The sequence below is a fragment of the Agelaius tricolor genome, unplaced genomic scaffold (assembly GCF_023055355.1).
Source record: "Agelaius tricolor isolate 1412-34295 unplaced genomic scaffold, bAgeTri1.0.p SCAF_7, whole genome shotgun sequence".
Taxonomy (NCBI): Eukaryota; Metazoa; Chordata; class Aves; order Passeriformes; family Icteridae; genus Agelaius; species Agelaius tricolor.
The window spans coordinates 32956505-32974656 of record NW_027269267.1 but is presented as its reverse complement, the minus strand read 5'-3'; positions in this window follow the sequence as shown (position 1 = coordinate 32974656).

The following is an 18152-nucleotide window of genomic DNA, read 5'->3' as shown; positions in this document are numbered from 1 at the left end:
AAAATCTTTTCTAAGGGATGATGCTGAATCCAATGGCTAGGTTTTTCCTTACCATTTAGCTCTAAGGTATTTTGATAAACAAGCAAAAGAAAAAGCAAAAGGAAAAGTCTAAAAGTATTATTAAACACTGATGGAAATCAAAGCACTCAAATTTTAATTTAATCAGATTGTAGCCTGTAGTTTAGGGAAATAACTTATCTCAGTTTTATTTTTTTGATAGACTTGTGAAGTAAAACCTGTAATTTAGTGAATGCTAAGCAAGTAATGAGTGCTAAAATTTAGCGCAGCAAATTTATTTAAAATATCAATCATGCTAAGCCTGAACTTACAAACATAAACTCATCATTAACACAATTACAGTTGTGCAAGCCGTAAACATTGACATTTAGCATTAAATTCCTAACAGTCAAGAGATGGAAATGTAAAAATTAGCTTCCAAGTTGTCACTCACAGAATTACCTTTGATTCCAAGTTTTTTGTAGATATCTTAAATCATGTTTCAGTATTGATTATATAATATTTATACCCTTATTTGGACAACCTTCTATGCATTTCTTTCTAATGTGTTTATAAAATGCTTCAAGTCTAAGCCACATTTTTACTCCCATAAGAGAGGGTCTAAGGTATTCTTGCAGGTGTTGTTGTAAACAAATCAGAGATGTGTTAAATACCTTGTCATCTCCAAGCTGCAGAAAGTCATTATGCAGTAACCACCTCTTCCTAGTTTCCCCTACACTCTGTTCTCTGGAGCACATTATCTGTCTTTCACCTCAAAACACAAGCACTCAGCTTTGGTACACCTTTGCTGTGTTTGTTCCTCTGCATGGTCTCTGAAAGGAGTAGATGTTGTGGGGAGGATCTGGTCCCTTCTGCACAGCTGTGGAGAGTTCCTAGAGCAGCAGAACCCTCTGCAAAGGGAAGCTGGATTTGGAGATATTGAAATATGGGGGATGTTCTCTTCAAGTCTACCCTGCCTCTTAGTCTCACATGGATATCCTTACAGTGGGTACCCAGCTGGGGTAAAGGCTGAATGAAAGCTGATATGTGACTGTGCAAAGGCTTGCTCTGAAAACCACTTCTTGTCCAGTTCCTATGATGTAGATTTTCTGTTAAATCAGTGTTTCATGGCAGAAGTCTCTCTGCTGAGTCTCTGTCATTTGGTACAGGATTCTTACTGAATGAGACTTTGTCACTTCAGTATTGGTCTCTGTGTTTATGTCATTTGAAAGCAATAACAACCTCTAGAAAATTTTTCTGCCCAAACTCTATGACATCTTTCTTCTAATGTGATTCATTGATTTAGACATCTGACTGGGAAAGTTACAGATACCTTTTTATTTACAATAAATATTTTTGGGTTTTTTTTTTCTTTTGTAAACAAAGCAGACTCTAGGAAAGTGAATATCTCATACAACCAAACCAAATCTGTATTGCTACTGAGAAAAGAAAAAAAAAAAGCTTCTGTGTACTTTCTACAGAGTTGTCTCTGTAGTATTGTACTTCCCTAGTCTATAGCTTATGATGTGGAGTCAGTTCCCTACTGCTTTTGTAGTCTTTCTGCTGAAAAACTAAAATGGCAAATCTGCACCTTGTTGTAGGAGGAAGCTAAGAATTGCTGCTTTTTAAAATGACCCAAGTTATGAGTGTCTGCTCTCTGGACTGTTTAAATGCTATAATCCCTAAAGCTAAAGTAGAGTAAGAGCTGCTTTTCTTCAGCATTAGCAAAGCAAGAATAAATGCTTTCTTGTGGATGAGATGCATATGCTGCCTGGGACTAAGACACAAGCCTGGGCAGTGAATACATCTCTTTTCACAGTGCTCTGAATCTGGAGTGTCAGAGAGGAACTTTTGTGTGAGACTCCTGAGGATTTGATGAAGAAAAAAGAAATGTGAAAGTAAACAACATTTCACTGAAAGTCAGTTTTCGAAATAGAAATATCTCCAACAAAACAAAGGCTGTACTACTGTTCACTATTCTGACAAAATAGAACGAGGGACATGACACTCCTTTTTCCTTGGCAACCTGATTTTTCTAGCATTGCCTTGACACCCTTGGAGGCCACAAAGCAGATGGCATCTAATGGATCCTAAAGGCATGAACTTTAGATGGCTAAGTTTGGGCTAGCCACAACAGTCTCCTTTTACAGTTATTAGGGAAAAATGGCCACCTCCAGAGATAGTTCACTCAATCTGTCTTGGACAACTGTTTTAGGGTAAGACGAGTCATTTATGGAGGCACTTTTTTCATTTAAACCAACTTTAAACCAACCAACTACAGGTATTCAGCCTAGATCTTTAACTGCCTAAGTTGGGGTCTCAGTAACTCATGCAGTGTACATCACTGAAGATTCAGCCCACTTAAATGTCCTAGCATGAAATAAGGATATTAAATCAGGATGAAGTAGGTTTGTTACAAGCAGGAGTAATTGCCTATTAAGCCAAGATGCTGGGAACACCAGCAAAGGGAAGCCCTTACCTTACACTGGGGAAGGGAATAAGAGGGCCTTTGAAGCTACAATCCTTCCAGTAACACTGAATAGGCATTACCAAACTCTCCGTCTTCCCCAAAGTAATTTGATTCACAAATGAAACTATAGTGCTATGTTTCTAACACCGTAAGGCACTTACTCTATATTATGTATGACATTATTTTGACTTTTTCTCTTATGGTATTTCAAAATAAACTTATTTTCTTCATTTTAGCATTACTAGGAGGTTGTTTCCCAAGCTCACCAGAAAAAATTCTTCCCTGAAAAGGTTGTCAAGCATTGAAATAGGCTTCTCAGGGAAGTGGTTGAGTCACCATCCCTGGAGGTATGTAAAAGATGTGTAGATGTGGCACCTAAGGACATGGTTTAGTGGTGGACTTGTCAGTGTTAACAGTTGGACTCATAGATGTCAAAGGTCTTTTCCAACCTCAACAATTCCATGATTCTCTGTTTCCAAGTGTAACACTGGCTTCGTGGAAAGCTGACTGAGTCTCCAAACTCCACTAAATGTGTTGAGCTGAGTTTAGTGCTGTCAGGTAACCATGAGGAATTCAGTGACATTTGGGAAAGAAATCCTTATGGGCTATCAGTTGTGACACCTCCCCTTCCTAGGTTCTCCATCCTAAAATACATTTATGACACTCTGAAGTGGCAGCCTGATAACTTGGAACACTTAAATAGCCCATGGGTACCTATTTTCAGGACACCACACTCCACCCCCATACTCTGTCATCCCCCTCTCTTCTGTTTCCACATGCTGAGCAGTTTCAGATGTTTTTACTTGTTTCTGAGAAAAACATGTAAGGCAGCCAGGAGCAACCCAGCAGAGAACAGCATGTGGAAAGAAGGCAAAGCAGAGTACTGTAGAGAAAATCTTACTTCAGAGACTCTTGAGGTTTTCCCTGTTGGTAATGAGGTGCTGCTCTTCTACCTGTCCTAGAACACAACAGACTGCATTGATGATCATTGGCACACCTTACATTTGGGATGAAATCAGTCCTGAAAGCACTGATTATCAGTTAAATGCATGCCATAAATTAAACTGCTTTGATCCCCATTTGATTTACACCAAGATGAGCTTTTTTATTCCATGACCAGAAGGCTCTGTCATGTTCTCTTCATATTTGTATTTACTGTCTCAAGGATAGATTATGAAACAGATATATCTTTGAAAGGGAGGCTCAGTACTGTATTCAGCCTTTCTTTTCCTGCTAATGCCATTTCTCTCATCTATGTTTTGAGCACAGAAACTTGTGGGAAGGTAATAGGACAATGCCAAACACAGACATCTCATTTAGTTGGTGAGAAGTATTCACTGAGGCTGAAGGTCTTAAGAAGTTAGGAAATCCCTTCAGATTTAGCAAAGAGGGAGACTGACAAATTCTTTTTCCATTGCCTTGTAACTCTTAAACTCAGGGGCACAAGACAGATAAAAGGATAGAGCCAACAGACTTCTAATTTTTGATGGTGATGTCCATGACCAAGATTTTCTGAAGACAGATATTTAATCCAGTGTTGCCCTTGAAATATCTTTCTGATTTTTTAAAAATTTGATGGGGCAAGAGCTATAAGATTATCTGTCTGAAAAAAACCCTTTGAGATGTTTCTAATGAGGTGTACTAATCAGGCACATGGCACAAAGGACCATTTAAAAAATATTTGAAAATATATATGGCAAGCCAAGGGTAAGACAAGAATTTACTCTATTACTCCCAGGTGGTATTTCCTTTGTCTTTGAAATACTAGTTATCTATCAATGCAATAGAAAAGGATTGTCTTGGCAAGTAGAAACTTCAACTGGTTTCCTTACAGGATTGCTCTGTCTTTCAAGGAGTACATTCCCTGTTTGTATCACATTAACCAGCATATCCTCAGCAAATATAAATCAATAGAGCTTGAATTACATTCCTGTATCTATGATGACTTTTTTCTCTTGAGGATATGCACTACCTCTGAAACTTTACAGCAGAGAATAGAGGGACTTCTGGATTACTAAATTAATGGGAAATATAGATTCACTTTGGAAACAATACAATCCAGAACAAGAGCCAGAAACCAGAATTATAAGAGCTCCTGACTTTCAGAAATGATTCATAACCCAAAGAACATGACCAGTTTTCTTCAGTATGTTGAAAAGTTTTTTCTTTCTTTACCTAGGAAACAGAGCCATTTTGTAAACCAAACTTATGGGGGGGTGGATGACTTCATCTCTTCATAGAGAGAAAATATTGTTCATAACTTTAGGAAGATTCTTGAAATGCAAGGTTTAGAATACATTGTTCTGAAACAGCTTTTTGTTACAGAGGGTATTTTTTTGTCAAAATGCAATTTTCTGACCTGTAATAAGAGAGTAAAAAAAAATCTTGCGTATTTTTAACCTTGTTTTATCTTTCATAGCTCAGTAGCAGAATTGGGTAAATTTACACATTAACTGGAAAGAAAAAGTAACTCTCTGGCAAGTCCCAAAATTGTTCTTAACTATCAGAAAAGAACAGCAGAGGGACTGAATGCAAAAAGAGAAGTCTGTTGGTAAGGGACATAAGCAATGGCTATCAAATAGTCTGAAGAGAGAAATACTTCGGGTATTGATGCTTGCTAACATCATCCAGGCCACTTGAAATAAAGCCAACATCCTTGCCCAGAAATAGTGACAAATCCACCATGCAATCTTTGCCAAATCACAAAAAAAAATTTTTATTTTAGGCCACAAAAACCCTAGAAGATATGTTTAGGAACAACCTGGAATTTTTATGTGTGGTGTTAAAATGTCTAACAACACTTTTAAAAGATTCTTTTAAATTATTTGCTTTAGTGGAATAATTTACCTTAACTAAAATGCAGATGGGCAGCCCACAGTAAATAAAGAAACCTTTTCCAATTTTCATTTCTTTGTCCCTATTTTGGCCCTAACTTCTTTAAAAGACCAGTGGGATCAAGACACACAGAGGTACAATAGAATATCTGATTAAGAAAGTGCCTCATAATATTTTTTTCTGACTGATATGACTTTGCATTTGCAGTCTGGTCTATCCATAAACTTCTTCAGAGGCTAGATATGGGGTGGGCAGTGAAATCAATTTCCTGAACTGTTCCATGTCTTGAACTTTTTGCAAGGCCTGAAACACTAGAGTGTTGTTTTTCTGAATGTGGTTAAGACAAGGAAGAAACATTACAGAAACTTTATTCTAGGGTTTAGAAAGAAGAATAAAGTAGAAAACTTATGACTATTCAATAAAAATCAGTTATGTGAGTTAGTTGCCTGCTACAAATCCTGTTGTCAACAAGGAGCACTTCTGTAGGTAGGCTTAGATACGAAATCCCTAAGTCCCTCCCTGGATGTAGTCAGGCACAACCATTCCATTGCTGCCAAGACAAAGCAGGAAAGCTGAAGGTCTGAAGACCTAGGAAAATGGTAGCTAAATCCACCACTTGCTTGTAGCCTTGGGCACCCTAAAGGAAAAAAATCCCCTGACACCTGGGTCATATGACAGTGGGACATGAGTTGCCAGCCTCCTTCATCTCATCTGTGCATCCAGCATGGGGCTGCCTTTGTCCTTGGAGTTGTGTACACATGTGCAGCACAGCAAGGAAAAACACCATGATAACTCTGCAGAACTACTGGGAGGTCTTTTCAGAAAAAGGCCCTCAGAGGGCGGAACAATGGCTTCTCCCTGACCTGAAGGGCTGGGATGAAGCTAATGAGGGCAGCAGAAATATCTGCACAATAGCCATTGTTAACAGGAAACAATATTTTGGTCCCTAAATGCTTGGCAGTCAAAGTTCATCCTACTCCCAGCCAGGAGCAAGGCCCTGGGAGCCACTAGCTCATCTCCAGCCCTGGGCTTTGGTACCTCCCTGGGGACAGGAATGGATTATGGTCCCCTGGGTGGGCCCAGCTGGGCAGGGCCCGTGGATGGCTGAGCAAGGAAGGGCTATGAGGAGCTGGGGACCAGCACTGCTGGGGTGTGGAGAGGCAGGGGCTGACAGCCTCAGCAGGCTGATGTGTCATCCCGGGCCATGGGCAGAGCAGGGGAAACACTGGGAGGCCACAGGGGACAGTCCATGGGGGTGACTCTCAGGCGTCTGGCAGTGGCCCAGGCAGTGCAATGATTAAAGAAACCAAGGTAGATGCTGGTAATGTTCTCTTTAATAATTGTTTTTTAACCTCAGTTTTCTACCTTGGTCAAAATGTCTGCTTGACAAGAACAGAAACACAAATAGGGCTTTAAAATAATATGTCCTGCACATATTTTCAAGGAAATTGCATTGTGTTGTCCAGGTTTGGCACAAATTGTATTGCACTGGGGTTTTTTTATTTATTTTTAAGAAATAGTCCTTGAAAAAAGAGTCCACCCAGGACTTCTCCTGGGTGCCTATCCACAGACAAGTTGCCTATTCGTAATTTTTGATTTATAACTTGCATAAAGTTGACATTTGGCTTATTTTCACCACTGTTTGGTAGCTACCTTTTAGCATTGACAATGAAAACAAAAATAGTGCCCAAACAACTACTGCTATTTTAAGAAATATTTGAAATGAGGCTTAACATTGTTGACAGCTGTAAACGAGCCCAGAAAACAAGGCAGATCCAGCAAGTATCACTGGTCAGAGATGAGTAACACCCTCTGATAAAACATCTAGCAAATAATATCAACTAGCTAAAATGAAAATTTGCTTAACTGAAGACTATTGCATGCCTGGGTTGTAGATAACAAGAGCTGTCCTTTAAACTAACTCTCTAAAAATCTGTATAATTGCCTTTTTTTGCAGTGGTCCAAAAGACTGAAGAACCATCAGTCCATCTTGTGTTTAGTCCATCTTGTGTTTAGTCAAGTAAACTACGGGGAAAGCATTCCACCTGGAGCAGCCAACTGCATTGTACCGGACAGGGAATACACATCTCTAGACACTGATTGGGTTTGAAAGGACCCAGTGGGTCACCCTGAGTTGCTGCCAGACCACAGCACTGACCAGCTGCCATAACAGGTACAGGGTGCTTGGGGTGGCCATGGGATTCTGTCCTCCCCAGCCAGGGTCTCTTTGGATTCAGCAAGCCTGGGGATGGTGACCAGGTAAACCCAGAGCCATGGGGCTGCTCAGCATGGTCACAGGGCCAGGACAGGGCTGAGCCCCAGCTAGGTTAGGTCTGTAGGTGATGGTCAGTGAGGTTCCTGTCCAGGTGTGGCCATGCCTAAACCAACAGTCGGGCAGGCAATAGGCAAGGTCAAGCAGAGGGACCATGAGTTCAAATGCAGCTCCAGGGAAAGAGGAGCTCTTTCTGTGCCAGCTCCTTCACAACAATGTGATCACAGTTTATTCATCCAAGCCATAGCAAAGCTGGCCTGAGCATGTGTAGCCAGACCCCAAGGAAGGGGAAGTAGTTACAGAGCCTGTATGATGCACAGCCACAGCTGTCTATGCTAACAGGAGTTTTTGAATCTAAGGTACAGTACTAAGTCAAAGCTTTCCCTCTAGTTAGGGTTCAGTGGGAGTATTAGACAATGTTTGGTCAACATTCCCCATCCCCATTCCTGAAAGTGTTCAAGGCCAGGTTGGATGGGACTTTGAGCAACCTGGGCTAGTGAAAGTTATCCCTGGCCATGGCAGCAGGGCTGGAACTGGATGATCTTTGAAGTCCCCTCGAACTCAAATCATTTTATTATTCTATTAGCACCTTCAAAAAAAAAAAAAAAGAGAGAGAGAAAAAATGCTCAGTAAGAAGCAAAAGTGAACAGATGTGTAGAAAACCTGTTGTATGAAGAACAAATCCATGAATGGCATTTTTTCAGTTCAGAAAAATAGTATTCTTACACACATAAAGCAATGCTTGCCAAAAAAAGAGAGGGAAATGAGCAGTCCTGAATGCCCAGGTGGTTGAATAACAGAAGGATGAAAAATTAGATACTAGATGAAAAATTATGTGAAGTGTTAAGAGAAATTTTGTCATCAGGTAAAGTTATGCCCTGGAACTATGCATACCTCAGATGGGAAATTTTTTCTAGAACTGGATGTCCTCTTGAAAGATTTTCAATGCCTTGGTTCTGTATCTTCCCTAAAATAGTCTGACTAAATGTTTTCACCTGGATTTGGTCTCTACTGGTTTTGGAGTTAACCATGTTCCTATAACTTCAAGACTGGGGATTTGACGTCCTTTTTGGCAATTCCTGATTGAAATTCCTTCAGCAAATCATATTTTTAGATGCAAATCCCACTGGGGGAATGGAAGGAACATTTCATTCTTAATGGAAACATCTTGTACTATAAGCATTTTGACTCCAAATGTAATTTTGAAATGGTTATCCTTGTATGCTGCAATTCAGCCCACAACAGTGCAAGGATCAATAGCTGTCTTCATTTGCTGTTTGACAACACAGAGCACGTCCCTGAGGGGCCTAGGCTTAAAGCAAATGTTGTTGCTAAGAAACCCATTAAAGTGTGTTGTTAATTGACAATGAATGGCCTTCTAGTTCTTGGGAACATTTCTTACCAGCTCTGTTTCTTGTGGTGTACAAATGAGACATCATGTACTGGGAGCTGCTGATGTCAATGACACTGGTTTTATAGGAAGCACACACAGCAGGGGATGAGAAAGGCCACAATTATCAGATAAGAGAAATGCCTTTATTTGCTTTGATGGTGGTTATTTTATTTGGGTGGTATCACAGAACTCTGTGTGACTGAAAGGAAGCGAGCAAGAAAACAGAAACAGATGGGTTTCTCAGCCACGTGAATGAGCTCATGTAAAGCATTCACGTTTGCACGCGTTTTCCCTATGCCTGAAATACTTCTGCTTTTCACAAGCTTCCTCCTAGACTTCAGTTTTGTTATAAGAGCTAATCATACATATTAAAACATATAGTTCTAACATTTTTGTGCATGCAGCTACCTCATTCGCTTGGCCTTTCATCTGAGTATTCAACAAGCCCTGGGTTTGTCCTCCAAATTTTTCTAGCTTATAAATTGCTACTTAATACAAAGTTCATCCAACAAATTGTGTTCTTAATCACTAATCATTGCTTTGACTTCCAAAAATCTGCCACAGTTACACAAATTAGAAGCAGAGATGAGAATAGGATTTAAATGAAACAAGATATAAATCATATACAGACATGTACCAATGTTATCTCACATAGACTTTTCTGACAGAATACTGCATGTGTGTCTCAGGAGGTGTTAACCAATGATTTGTAAACAAAAATAATATATTTTTTAAGAATGTAGCAATTCAGTTTTTTTCATTTCTTTCTTCATAGCCATATTCCTATTTTTAATTGATATAAATTGCTTATTCCAATTTAATCTTATACGTAGGAAGATACAATGAAATGGCCTGATAATATAACACAAAATATTTTATGTGAATCTTTTCAGACAGCAAATATTTTTTTGAGGAACATAGGAGAGAATTTAGTTCTGAAATTTAAAAAAAAAAGAAGCATGTTCATGCAACATACATTTTTAAAAAATAATTTCATTTTTTAGATATTTCTTTAAGTTTACAAAAGATCCATAAATAAATTGATCTAATCTTATTAAAAGACTTTTGATCATTCTTCTTTCAGAAATCACAGAAATTTTTTAGATTGGCTTCATTTTAGTCTTGGAAAAATTTGGGTATTTGGGAAATTTGATTCTGAATTCTTAGGTGGCTGACATAAATGCTGACTTATGGAAGCCAAATCAGCATTGGATGGAGAGCAATCAAACCTTAATGCTAAGCAGACAGGATTTTGGAGGGTTATTAAAATCCTATCGGTCGCTTATAAAATCACACAATCATCGGAAGTTGAAAGAGACTTTAAAAACCACCCAGTTCCAGTTCCCTGCTATGGGCAGGGACACCTTCCACTAGGCCAGGCTGCTCAATGCCCCATCCCAGAAAACTGTTAGTTTACAACAAAGAGGACATGTTTGGCAGCATTCTTTCAGTTCCCCTCCATGGTGCAAAGAAAAACAGTACAAATAAAGTAAACCCTGTATTTTCAAATAAAAAAATAATAATTGCTCAAGAATTTCTCAAGAAGAAGAGTCTTTCTAGCTCTTTCCTATGACAAATTTATTGGACCAGTGTGTTTGACAGGCCAGCATGGTCTATTTATCCAAAATAGATATTTCTGCATTCAGTAACCTCTAACATAGCAGAGGCAAAATCAGGGTCCACAACCTGGATCTCTGTACATTTCAGTTTCTATGAGTTTTCAGGATAAGCTATGGGGAATAGGTGGCACTGATATTGCTGAGTTTTTGCACAGTGCCCTGCTGAGTATATCAGACATGTAGGGATTTTTTTGTATATATAGGGAAGTAAAATGATCCAAATTATTAATGGTTTTTTGCCATGTAAAAGACAATTTTTCAGATTGAGAACTGATCAAAAATTTGTCTCCAGAACCAATTGCTTTTGTTTCCACTTCATACAGAGCAGAATTCATATCATCTTCAAACTTAGCTCCCGGAAATCTCAAAAGAGAGACTGAACATGCAAGACAATGGTCCCGTTGCCATGCAACTTCATGAAGTTCCTTATGTTGTACCAACTCCAGAAAACTACTAAAGTCTACTTAGGAAGATTAACTGTAATTTTCTTCTTTGACAAAATAAATTAAACTTGGTCCCAAAGCTAACATTCAGTTTAGAATAAGAGCCTGTGGTAACTACTTACCACAATGAGAAATTTGTTTCACCAGGAACATATACAGAAAGGCTTTGCTAATGAAAGATAGTTCATCCTTTCCCACGGCCTCTTCCCTTGAAACAGCTCTTACAATATGTATATCAGTCTAAGTATGTCATTGTCATGTTTAATCAAAGATTAAAAAAACAATTATTTTCATCATCCATCTCTCCTCAAAGATATCTCTGGGTCAACAGTGCAGCAAACTAAAGTTATTAACTAGATGATGAAGGAATTCTGCCAAGAACTGTACATGACTGCTCCCACAAGACCTCTAAGTAGCACTGATACTTTCTTCAGTAAAATTAATCCCTGTTCATTAATGCAAAACACTGAGCAAAATCTGCAAGCTTATCTTGACAGCAGAGCCAGTTCTGGCCACACAGCCTTTACCACATGCCAGGCTGAGAACTCTGAGGGTAAGGAAATTCAGCTTCTTATACAGGTTTTTGCATTCTTCCCAGTTGCTGCTTCCTGGATAATTGTTTTGGGAGCTGTGGAGATATAGACAGTTGCCCACACACAGCTGCAATCTGGGGAGTGGTTGTGCATTCAAAGAGAAGCTGAGAAAAGGACTTCATCAGGAAACATAAATATTCAGTCAATGTGGTTGGCCAGCAAGATGCAATATGAAAGGTGCCAACCCATGTTTCTGTATTTCCTTCATTGCCTCTGAGGGCTGCTTGCTAACTGAGAATCTTCCCTTCCCTTCCCTTCCCTTCCCTTCCCTTCCCTTCCCTTCCCTTCCCTTCCCTTCCCTTCCCTTCCCTTCCCTTCCCTTCCTTTCCCAAAACATTCCCTTCCCATCTGATGCCTATTAAAATTAACTCTGACACTTAAAATAAAGCTGTATCTAAGTGGATATAATGAAGAGATGTTCTAAAGGCATTTCTTTGCAATGAAAACTTTAATTTTTTCTGGACCTGGCAATATCTGTATGTCAGCGAGGAGACCTTAGCTGCCTGAGTCCACCATGAGCATTTAAGTACAGCTGTGAGGAACTGATAAAATGAAAAATATTGAATTAGTGCTATTGCAATGTTAAAAAAATATTAAAAATAATATAACTGCTGCTGCAAGTAACTTTTCTTTGCTATTTTTCCCTTCAGGGAAGCAAAACCTAAAACAGTACAAGTGAAACAGCAAAAAGTGTCAATCCACAGACACTTTTTTGTTTCTGATTTGATTTCTGACGTGTGTTGGTTTGGCAGATTCTATTGACTTCACCAGAAACATTTGATAGTAACAGTTTCAAGGACAGCAACACAAGTTAGGGTCCGAAGTCTTAAGACTTTCAATAGTCTGTTGGGTCCTAAATACCCTTTTAAGTCAGTTACACCTAAACTCCCAAAGTCTGACCCTAAAAAAGGGATTTAAATGCTACAGTAAAAGCTGAAATACAATTATGTACATGTGACTTAGGTACAACACACTTGAGATTGAAAAAGAACTACATGTTAAGAGAAGCAGCTCCTTCAGCAGGCATAGTCAGTGCTGAAGCCACAGCTCAGCAGTGCAATGGCTATATAGCACCTTCTCCAGGCTACCAGGCTGGAGAAAAATGTCCATTTAGGAAAAGATCTGCTTTGAGATCCACCTGTGGTAACCAGTTTGCTTTTTAAGGTTCTGCCACAACAAAGCAGGAATTCAGTATAAGCCTGGGTAGGACAAGCCTAGCTGAGCCTTTCTCTACTAGAATTACGGGCTGCCAGCAGTGAGGAGATCAGCAGAGGATTCAGTCCCACTCACTTCAGCTGCTCACTGTCTCACTTTTGTGACCACACAAGGGTATGGAACAACTTCTGATGTCTTAGACACTGAAAAAATTTTACTAAGGGAGACATGTTAACAAAGCAGCATATGTGATCTTATTTTGCCTGAAAAGGTCCAGTGAGTGATGACCATGCCAAAAAGTCAAAACTTGTAGCAATTAAAATGTCTCTGCCATTTTCCATTGACATTTCTTCTTCCCATGGTATCTGGTCTAAGATGGCCAAAGCAGTGTTCTATACACACCAAGGCTGGAAAACTGGGTATTTGCTGTGTACTTTACTACTTTTTTCCTTTCTTCCTTTTGTTAGTACCAGCATTTTTATGCCACTGGTAATTTTCCTCCAATTGTTTTCTTCACAGCTACTATGAAGGTTCCTGTGGGGCTGAGGCCTTTGTACAAGCAAGACACCCACTGACATTTCCACTCCAGTCTTCCATTCTCATGTCCTTTGCCTCACTGTCTGGCACATTGCAAGCTCTTACTGTCCATCTGTACCTCAGCAGCACCACTGACAGTCAGACACATCGCTTAGCACTGCTGTGACACTGCATCAATCAAGTGCACACAGATCTCTTGCTGGTGTGTGACTCAAATGAAAGAGCAAAACTTGTTCTTAACTCAGGTAATCCACTTTTGCTTTGGGGAAAGAGTCCATAGTTAAAAATGGACCTACCTACTTCTTCCATGGCTAGAATTTAACTGTTGAATGCATGTAGTTATATTCTGCTCCATTCAAGAAAGTTTATACGTGCAGTTTTTATATGATCTACCATGCGGGTATCTCCTGAAGCATCCCTTTGCACCTACATCAGCCCTCACACTAGGCTTTCCTCCTTGTATCAACCAACATCATGAGACAAGTGGGCATACATATGCCTGATTCTGTCCTGCCAGCCAGCTGGATGACCTTAACCTGGACCAGGAAAGAGCAATCCTGGTACTATGGATGTAGTCCAAGCAGTGTGATCCATAAAGGCCTACTAAGCATGGTTAATTAAAAATTTTAATTTCCACTACAGAATCCCTCATCTTTAATTATTCCTCTCTTCTGTTTGAGAATCCCATCTCAGAAAATGGGTTTTGGCATTTTGGGATGTAATGGTGTTGAAATAAGTACATAAATAAAAAGAATACATAAACAGTCTTTTTCCAGCTCCCAGATTTGGTTTTGGTTTGGGGCTTTTTTTTCCTACATAATGCTTGCTGTGGGTATAGCTAGTACATGACTACAAAATTTGTCAGAGAAAGTTAACTATTGCTGAATGAGTCTTTTACCCTTATTCTATTATTTCTCCTTTTTTAATCATAAGATATGGAGAAAAACAGGGCTGAAACAAAATACAAAAACTATAAACTAAAAACTTTTGAATCTGGTAAAAAGATGGTAGTCAGGCCCCGCTGTTAGTTACATCAACAAAAAGCAATGAATTTTTCATTAGCCACAAGGCTAAATAATTCACTAGGAGGAAAGGGAAGCAGGAGAACAACTTCAGCTCAGCTGAAACTTCGCCCCCACAGCACAAACCTTCCTTTCTCCTCTGCTCACACTCTAGGAAAAGAGCCTTATCCTCAGACAGCTTGCTCCATAGAATAGAGCATGCTCTTCTCTTCTCTTCTCTTCTGCTGAAACCCCTCAGCTGTGTGGAAAGTGTGAAACTCTTCAGGGGCACTGAGACTGAAACCCAGGTGGTCTCTGTCCCCAGTGTCCCCTGCCCAAAGCAGCTGGCTGAAGATCTGCCACAATACAAGTCCTGGATATATTCAGGGTGGTCCTGGGTATATTCAATCCTTTGAACACAGAGGAAAGGTTGCAGTCAGAGGGTGAGAGGAAGTGGAAAACTACCCTGTGTTGTTGAGCCTGTTCACCCAAGAGATCAGCAGGGAGAATCTGAGATACTTGGCAGGGATCTGCAGGACTCAGGGTGTTGGAAAAACATCAAGTCAAACAGCAAAATCCAGATTAAATGGTTTGGAAAAAGGAACACCAACCTGACATTACATTAGCAAAATAATATATGTTTTGACAAAACAAACAAACAAGCAAACAAAAAAACCCCAACCCTGCATGCTAAGAAAAAGAAAAAGATTTCACTGTAAATCTGTGGGGAAGTACCTCAGTAATACTTTGCCTTCATTTAAGTCAGCAGTGGAATACTTGTCAGACCACAGGGGGCTTTGTGGAAGTGAGGAAAATTAGCTGAGACTTCTATTTCACAAGACTTTTAGGAGACACTCAAACCTCATTCTAAGGAACTTGCAAATGTGCCTCAAGGTGAAACCTCTTGCAAGCATTTGTTGGACAGCCACTGTGATAATTGAGGCAGTGCTGTGACTCCTCTCATGTATCAAGAATTACACTCTTTCCCACTCCAGATGCAGCTATCTTACCTTACAGACTTACAGAAGGTTATTTATTTAGAACCTTTACTAGGGCCCACAAGGAGTTAATATTAAATTCATATTCATTGAAAATAATGTTGTCATACAGATTTTTTAAAATTCCTGCTTTCTGGGCATGCATTTGTCAACCAGAAATTGACAAAAATACAAAAAATTATAATGGAAACTAATTTCCCTGAAGGAATAATTAAATCTTTCTCCTCCCTTTTGTCTCCCCATTTGCTCCTTCCTCTTACTTCATGGACTCCACTACCGAAGCTTTTAATTGTCTGGATTGTCAGGTTTTGACATCCTAATTTCTCACTATGAGGAGACTTGCATCTTAGTAACTTAGCATCTGAACACTAAACATCTCTTGGTTCACAACCCTCCTGCAGCTGAGCCCCAGTGCTCCAGTTTGCATGTCTTAGCCCCTCTCGTGCTCTCCATGGTGTGGATAAGTAGCTCAACAACCTTCCCCAAAGTCATTCTCTTCTTTTTTATCTGACAGTCAGGATTTCCTAATCTTCAAAAATTACCTGTAACAGAAAACCCAGACAGTCACAAAAGAAAATACTGCTATAAATTGTGTATTATGTATTGCTGCCCAATTTTGCACCACTGATACCAAGAGAATTTGCTGGTTTCCACCATCAGAGCAGAGGCTGGGTGTGCTTGTACAGACTGTACTGCCCAGACCTGGGAGCCTCCTCTTCCCACAGGGAACATGTAGAATCAAAGCCATTAATTTTTACTCTGGATGATAGCAATCAAACCTACAGGTGACATTCTGTTATAATGGTTGAAATGGACCTGGGAATCTCCAGGAGTAAGGAGTTTGGCAACAGCATAGCTATATGTATGAAAGGAGGCAACAGCCTTGGTCTTGCTTTAATGGAAATGGTCATAGGAGAAGAATGGAGAAACATGCTCAGAAAAGAGAAACAAGCAACTGCTTCTATTTGATTGACCAAATGCAGGGATCAGTTACTAATTACTGTGCTTGTTTGGTGGGTACTTGTACTGCATTTGTGCAGTTAATTCTAATTAACTAATTACTGTGCTTGTTTGGTGGGTATTGTCTATACAGGGACTGTGCACCAGTTACTCTGCTGTAAAAGACTGGAGTTTTTGTTCAGGGCTGCACTAGAAGAACAGGGACATCATGAGAGGCTGTTTTACTTTTTGTCTCTAAGGAAGTCTCTTTTAACAGCTCTTGCATGGTCTTGCAGGTTAGATATGTCAGAATAGTGCCAGACAAGACACAAGTCTTTCCCTCTGAAAATTGCAATTATGTAGTACTGAGCTTCTTCTCTGCTATAATTTTCCTGTATTTCCACACAGACACATATATATGTATATATTTATTCCATTAGTGATAGCATACCTTTTTCCTAGACAAGGCTGTTACCAGTTAATGTATCTGTAAGGTGTTGAAGTAGCTGCTGGCAGTGCACTTATATCCATTACAGAGATACCTGGAGGACCAGGCAGGCCCTACTGACATTAATTTTTCTTTCAAAATCAATTACTGTCACAAAAGAAATGGAAAAAAAGGAAAATGTGAAAAAATACAACTACAGTGTTAAAGCACTGGCAGTTAATGGTACTTTACTGGAAGAGAGAAATTCTGCTTACAAGTTATTCAGCCCAGGAGAATGTGGCAACTGTACAGAAACACCAGAAATCTTCTGTGCCTGGGTCCTTCCTATCCCAAATGCTCATGAGTCTTCCAAACCAGACTTTTCCAATATAGCAAAAAAGCTGTGGTCAACCACTTTCAGTTGCTTTTGTAGGTGACAAGGTCATAGTGATAGCAGACCAGGCTTGCTGCAAGGGGGCATTCAAGCATATCTGAGGAGAAATACTTGGAGTCTTTAGGAATCTGGGCTTGGTTGTACTAAAGAGTCCTTGGCAAACCAACAGAGAAGCAGAAAAGATGGATTAGAGTTACCTTCCTTCAGTCATTTGTAAATATGCCCTTGAATGCTTGCACTGCCAGGATCTGCAGCCCACTCTCTTTCTCTGTGAGCAGTGTCAGATGCAGGGTTAGTGAGCTTGGAAATATAATGATTTTTTTTTTGTTTTTTTTGTTATTTTTTTAAAGGACCTTATGCACTGCGAAGCAAAGAGTTTTATTTTTAAACAGCTCACCAAAACACCATAAGGATGGCAGTATAGACTGAAATGTTTACTTGCAGACCTTCCTGATGCCACAATGAAAAACTGTGAACATAATTTCCCATGATTTGAAGTAGTTCAGCATTGAAACCATTTATTGATTTATTAATGACAGATTGACCCAAAATCCATGAACCATTTATGCAGAATCAATATGGGTAAAACTTTTGGTTTTCTTAAGAGAAAAGCAAAAATACTAGACAATTACAAAATATCAATGTAACCTACAAGTTTCTAAAATTGCCCTTCTACAGCTGATCCCAAACAGTTCTGATCTCAGATATGCTTGCACACGAGGGATGTGGCTGCTCTGGCTGAATGTCACCCTCACTGCTCCCAGCACTCCACAGTGAAGAAGCCCCCCAGGGTCCACCAGGACATCCTGGGGGTGTCCCCCCAGGACAGTGGGTCCCCCTGCACTCCACCCACACGGTCACCCCTTCTGGGTGCTCTCTGCATCCCCATCCCCTGTGTCCAGGGAGTCTGCCTGGGAAGGCACTGTGGAGCCACAGGGCCACACTGGTGTTCTCTTCCCACTCCATGCCCTCTCTCCTCAGATACTTCATATATATATATATATATATAAATACCTTATACTTCTTTTTTGATAATTTTCAAGCAAATTTCAAAAGTGTCTGTGCAACTCCCCACTGTC